Genomic DNA, 7,101 nt, shown 5'->3' with positions numbered 1-7,101 from the left:
CTCTGAGACTCAAAATCACTGCCCCAGGCACCCTAGGAAACTGGTCTCAGGAACCAGTTGGTTGTTACTCCCATCGAAGCTGAAGGTCACCATCGTTCCCTGTGAGAAACCACACAACTGCAGATTGCACCGTCCTCCCACACAGAGCCCTCATTTGTTATAAAACCACTCTACAACTGATCCACAAGGCTTGATCCTCAAGGGCAACCAAGAGAAAATCTTCAAAATTTAAGCCTGGAAACAAAAATTCAATTTTCTGTTGTACAGTACACATTTCAGACCTGAAAAAGCATTTAAGTGCCTAACAACTTGCCTACTTTTTCTCCAGATGAAAAATACTGTCTCCCTCCAAACCTTGCCTTTTTACAGCCATCAACCTTCACAGCTACAACAACATGAGCAACAGAGAAAGAGAGAGATTTAAGAGAAAAACAAGAGGAAGAAAGCCTGGAGACTGGCTGCACTTTATATAGACAGACAAAACACGTATGAAGAAGAATTTCCCATTTTGCTGCTCCCCAGGAAAAGAAGTGGTGAGTGATTTACATACTTAGAGCTACACTGAAGAGCAAATACTTGAGACTTGATTTTCGGGTGTGCAGAGCATCCACGATGCCTGGTAAAATCATTGTAACCCTTCACCAGTTCTCACCTCAGTCTGGCATTTATTTGAAAAAGAAAGAACTAAACTTTATAAATAGGCCTTGAAACCCAGAGATAGTATGAAAAAAACAATGTGTTCAAAAATGGAGGTTTAAATCACCTGAATTTGTAGCCTTATTTTCAAGAAACTGAGCCAGCAGCCCTTACTGTAACAGTGTGTGTTGACAGTCAATGATGCAGCTACTTCATATTTTTTGAAAACCTCCCAGCTGCACCTGCCTGTAGGTGTATTGTTTTAAACTCTTTTCCAAATTACCTGGAAATCTGTGAACAAAAGGTGCAATGAAGCATTTTATGTGTCATGAACAGTCACTGCTTAGACAGCTACAAGGTGTTCCACCTCATGTTTTAACCTTCTGCTTGCTGTCTGGCTGCAGTCACGTGTACAAGCAGGCACCAGATACAGTTGTATATGACTAGCCAAGGTATACCTGGCAATCACTTGTACTGCACTCAGCAATGTTACTGAACCAGACTGAATCGGAGTGTCCCACCATGTCCCCTGGCATGGGTGGAGCGGAGTGTGTGCACGTCTCTTCCAGCAATTATAATTTCTAAGGGAAAGCAGCCAAGTGTAGCAGACAGAGGTTAAAGGCTTTAGATGGAAGCCATGAACCAGTAGGTTGGATAGATCTGATTCTCTATTCTTTGCATATTCCCCTAGTTAGTATGTTTGCCATCTGATGTAAGTCCTTCCACTACATTAGCATCCTATGATCTCCCCTGATCTTTCTCAACATCTTAGATGCCATGAAGTGGCCTCATCCCTAAGTCTTAAAATGAGAATCTGAAGAATGCACAGAAAATCCTTCACTGTTACTAAAAGTGCTTGGACCATGAAAGAATTCTCCGAGAGCCTCTTACTCTCTTTACGAGAGGATTTATCTCAGGCAACACTGGGGCAGTGGGCAATTCGAGGGCTAAACCTGGAGCTGACAGAGCTCAGCCCAGCTCCTCTGATTTAACGAAGACAATCTGTATCTGGGCTGAGGAGCCGCTCCTGATTGTGTGGAACAGAGCAAATGTTTGCATGCAAAATAATAAATATTAGGGTGAGCAGAACAAACGATGCAGGGCCATCTTTTACAACCATTCTCGTAATACAGCAGAACATTAGCTACAGAAATTAGCAGCCATTAGTCAAAATGGAAATGTGACTGTATTAGGCTTTGTTAATCTTTATTAGGCTCTAAACACACAGTATGAAAACAGCACTTGCAGGTACAACCTCAAGTCTTTGATTAAACATAGTGGTGTATATCAGAAATAAAAACTCAAAGCTGACTCCCACTTTTCCTGTGGGCTTTTTAGCACATAGAAATATCCTGAAAAGAAGCACTGAACTGTCTTTTCTCACAACATGAATGAACGTACAGACAGGTGGAAGACCTTGCCTTGAATTTCCTGTGCTTAGATTATTTGCCCAAAAGTTGATGAACACCTTCTAGTGCTGAGATTTTCAAGGCCGAGCAGTGAACATGCCCCAGAGCCTCCCACTGATGTTAACAAAAAGTCTGTAGCAAAAATGCCTGGATGGCTTTCAGAACTTAAAACAATACCTCTCTGAGCAAAGATTCACTTTTAAAGACTCTGGTTGAGAATTTAAAATACATATTCTTTGGTGTGTAAATTGTCCAAGCTACATCGAAATCAGTGGAAATATGAAAATCTCATTTACTCAAGATCCGTCCTCTAGCACTTAAGGTTACAACATCCTATTCATCATCATCCTAATCATTAGAGATTCTGACTGCCCACAACTCCCGTTAAAGTCAGATGAAACTTTTGATCTCTGCAGAATACTTTGTGATCAAGTATCAGCTAACACACACCCCCCCCAAACAGCAAAACTGAGAGAACAAGGGTGCACAAAATCTGGGTTAGCTAAAGCACCAGCCTGCATTCCCAACCATTTGGAGGCAGAAGCTTTGGAGCTGCAACATGCAGGGCAGCTGACGCAGCTCATCTAGTTGCTTTACATCACACCCATTCTTCTCCTGTTTGTTGATATGAACTTTTTGCCTTTCCCTTCAATGCTTCCAGAGAAAAGTACAGCAGCAGCTGCTGCATTCAGCATGGCCAGCAGTATCGTGTAACTAATACTCCCACTTGATCCTAGAGGACAGCTTCATCTCAGCACTGTGCCTCCAAGAAGTGATGAGAGAGTTATACGCCTTTCAGACCCCTAGAAAATTGTAACTCTGTGCTGGCCACACACGACTGCTGAATGCCAGCACCAAATCCCTGTACATAGCACTTGATGGCGTTTGATGTCCTACCTTCTCCAGGTGTGTCCTCACAGCGAAGGATAATTGTTCCACTGGCAGTGATGCCTGCTGCTGATAAATAGTATATACGTTATCTCTACCTATATGTGTATTTACGTGCATGTGTGCATGCATGTTTATATATGTCTTGCCTACGTAACCCTGAGAGCTAGTCCTAACCTATCACGCACTGTGGTAGAAGCAGGAGGTGGGGAAAAAAAGCATATTGAGTAATGCCAGAAAATTTCTGAACACCCCAATGCAAACTATTCCACAGAAGACATGAAAGCACAGGTCAGCCTATCATGCAGACTACCGTTTGACTCACCCATCGCTTCAGTGGATGGACGCTTCCTTGTTTAATTAGCCGTTTGATTATTCAAAGCACAAAACTCTGCATCTCTCCATGTATCACTGACAAGGTAGAACAGGAAGATGCATTCAACTGTGTCTTAATACATTTTAACAGGATTTCTGCTTTCAAGTAGGAAAAAGTTAGGAAAAAGTTTGGAAAGGAAATACCCTCAAAAATCCCACATTTTCTCAGAACACACAGGGACATGAGTCTCTCCACTTTGTCAGTCACTAAATCAGAACAATTTCTAAAAAGAACATTTACATAAGTTTGAGGGAAGTGTGCATCCTATGACCAGGACAGTCAAGACCATCCAGGAGTTATAGGAGAAACCTCCAAGCTTCTGCACTGCAAGAATGGTTAAGGGCTCAGAGGATTTTTCTTTCCAGCACTGTCACATGGGTCAGGTCCCTTATGTGCAATACAACATGCTTTCTTTGCCGTACAAATTTAAGGAGTGAACTCTCTGGAGGCAAGCATGCTTCCCACTCACTGTATATACATTATCCAACCCCACGTTCTCCATTTCTGGTGGCACTTCTGGGTACCAGCACCTTGTTCCACCTCAGGCAATGAGGGGGTAAAAGCAGCATGGAGAGGGCAGGGAAAAGGACAGCGTGTGTGTACCAAGCCATCTGAGAACAATGGTAAGAGAAACATAATGGGAAATATTTCAGCAGAATATGAAGGAGGAGTGAGGGCAGGAGAGGAAGGCAGCAGCTTTCTGAGTTGTAAAGGCAAAGCAATGAGTGAGGAAAGGGATAGACTATGATATAGACAATTTTATTCCTAGGCCACATGGCAACAGCAGGCAGTCAAGAACTTTGATCTAGCTGAACCAGAGGAAACTCTCCTTCCCTTACGTATCAAATTAGTGTACTTGGTTTAATTCTGGGGGCTTGCTGCGCCTTCCTCTCCCCTTATCCCTTTCCCACAAACCCTGCTATTCCCTGTTGAACCCATCACTACCTGAACTTTTGACACTGCCTATTTGGGTTTCTTACTTGGTAATGAACAAACAGTGACAGTAACTGTACTGGCAGGAAGTGAATTTTACTGAACTACACTACTCCCACAAGCTTCATCAAACTGTCAAAGTGTTACGGTACTGACTGAGTCACCACCTCTTTTCAAAGTCGGTGACTTGCTAATGTCCTCATCCTCAGATGATCTTTTTTAGGAAGTAAACCTGTCCAACCCAAGGCAGGAGGTAAGCAAACACACACATCACCATAACTTAATTTCCCATGAAACAAGTTTCAGTTACACAACATTGTGTTTCACCCCCAAAAATTAGCTTTCATTTTGAATGCAAATACTACGTGACTTAGTCCAGCCCCATTCACTGCCAGCAAAGTGGAAGTGAATCTTCTCTGGCAAAGTTTCTCTCTCCTGGTCAAGGCAAGCATCCAGCTAAGTGGCTGCCAGACATGTTACCAACAGCAGGGACACAGCTGAGAAACTACAGAGCTAAAAGTTTAATCCATCATGGCTTGAGAGAAAAAGACAAATTCTATAGTAGAGGGCAGTAACAGACCCCCATCAGTATCAGATACGGGTATGTCCTGAGCACCGCGGTACAGTAGTTTCTGTGCAGGGCATTCAAGAGAGAGCTTTTGTATTTGAACAGCTCAGAAACTTTCAAGAAAAACAGCCCTTCTTCCAGCAGTGGGCATTTTTAATGAAAAATCATCATTTGGAAAAAAAGATTTAATTGGGTTTGTTCTTTTTCTGCTTTCAAAATTTTAAAAATGTAAATTATATATTTTTTTAAATTGCCTAAAGATTGCACTGTGAGACCAGTCTGTCCAACAGCAAGCCATCCATTAAAACACCCCTGTTTAAGAAATGAAAAGGAATAAAGAATGAAAACAGATTAAAATTTTCAGTTTGGATTCTGGCAAAAAGAAAAACCTAATTATAGTCTAAACTTCCTTTCCTAATTTTAGTTCCCTTTGTTTTTGACAAGCTCTATACTTCAAGGTAAGGAGAGTCCTTGAGGAAGCCAGCCTTCCAGAGAGAAATGGCTAAGAAAACAGTGAAAAATAAATAAAATTGTGCAATGTTTGTAAGTCACCTACAGAAAGTCTATAAAAACTGTCAAGTTTGGTTGCGATCTGCCCCGGTGATGAAGAATCCAAAGGAAAGCGACTCTCTTCAGACAAGGCGAGGAAACATTTTTTTGGCCATTTGGCCATTGGGTATACATATTTATGATTAGCGCAACTTAACAATTAATATATATCCTTTTCTTATAAATGTGGGACAAGCACGCCTCTGCCGTACCTGTAGCTGTTAGCTCCCGCAGCTTGCACAACAGAAACCTTGCTTTCCTCCCCCATTCATTGCATTCAGGAAGGGCATCAAGGTGGCCCGGGGAGATTTACAATCAAAGGCTTCCTGGCCTGACCTTTACTCAGCTCTGAGGATATCACAAGCAAGCACCAAAGAGACTCCATATATAGCTGTAGAAATACCAGAACGGCATCGGAGGAGCACAGCCCTTAAATGGCAGAACTATCTAGAAGATGAAAGCGATTTTTTCCTACAAAATGAGGAATTCTTGCCAAAACGTGTTGATTTCTACGGGGCCTCTCATTTTCAGGCATTTTCACTGGAAATGAGTCATCAAATTCTTAAAGCCAAAAGTCTCTATTTCTAAAACTAAAGAAACGAGGAAAATTAGTCCTAAGGAGGTTTCAAAACATTAATTCCACTTTCAGACTAGCTTTAGGCATTGGCAGCAAAGCGGAGAAACCTGACCTTCAGAAAATACAGTCAGCTTGCTATTTTCTTCCAGAAAAAGAAAACTGGTCCCTGGAGTCACTGCTCGCACCTCACGGGTCAGGCCATGCCGTGGAGCATACGAGCGCATGGGATCACACAACGGGAGCCGCCAGGAAAATGGCTGCTCCTGCAGCCAGGTACATAGAAAGGGACCTGGATCATTGTCCAGGCACGCAGGGCCACACACGTCTCCGGGCATGTCCCCTCCCCATGAAAAACAACCACTTTTAATGGCTGTTTAAACAACCTCCGCTTACGCAAGGCCTGGGCTCCTCCCGTCCACAAATGGCTGGGAAAGGGCAGGAGCCTGCCACACAGCGGGACCGCTTCCAAAACTGTCTTCTTGCCACATTTCTTGGACCCGCTGGATCGACTCAAGTGAAAAAGCCATTTGGAGATATTTTAGGAAAAATTCCCTGCTCTGTCCCAGCTGCTCAGCGGTGATGAGGAGAGCCCAGCAGCGGGGCGTTTTGGCTGATGGCTGGCCCTGGGGACATGCGGAGCCATGGGCCGCCACTGGAAAACCTGTGCAGGCTTTGGCCTGAGCGCTGCAGCCTTGCTCGGCAGCCGTCCTGTCAGCCCTAATTGCTGGAGGAATAAAGGAGTGGAGACAGCAGCTAATTTGCCTGTCTCATCTACTTAAATGGTGAACTCTTCTGAGCACAGCCAGCCTCTACTCTGCGAACCCCCGAGAAGTGAGGGGCAGCAGCAGTGCAGCCGAGTCATTGGCTTGGGGAAGGGCTGGGGACCCAGCTCGGGGTGGCAGCGGTCAGAAACAGCCGACTGCCTGCCAAATTTGCACATGCAGGGGTTTATTTTAAAGAGAGGTGAAAAGGGGAATAAAATGGCGGCCGGGCTGCAAATCCCCGCAGCGGCCCGCAGGGGGCGCTGTGCTCCGCCGCGCCTCGCCGGGCGGACCCGCCCCCCCCGTTTTTCCTCCGCGTCGCGCCCCGCCTCAACATGGCGCCGCCCGGCGCGGCTTCACCCGCCAGGGAGAACGGGCGGCGCCTGCCAGGAGCCGCCGACTTC

The sequence above is a fragment of the Ciconia boyciana genome, chromosome 3 (assembly GCF_034638445.1).
Source record: "Ciconia boyciana chromosome 3, ASM3463844v1, whole genome shotgun sequence".
NCBI classification, from domain to species: Eukaryota; Metazoa; Chordata; class Aves; order Ciconiiformes; family Ciconiidae; genus Ciconia; species Ciconia boyciana.
The sequence above is the reverse complement of the archived record's forward strand: the minus strand, read 5'-3'. Positions refer to the sequence as shown.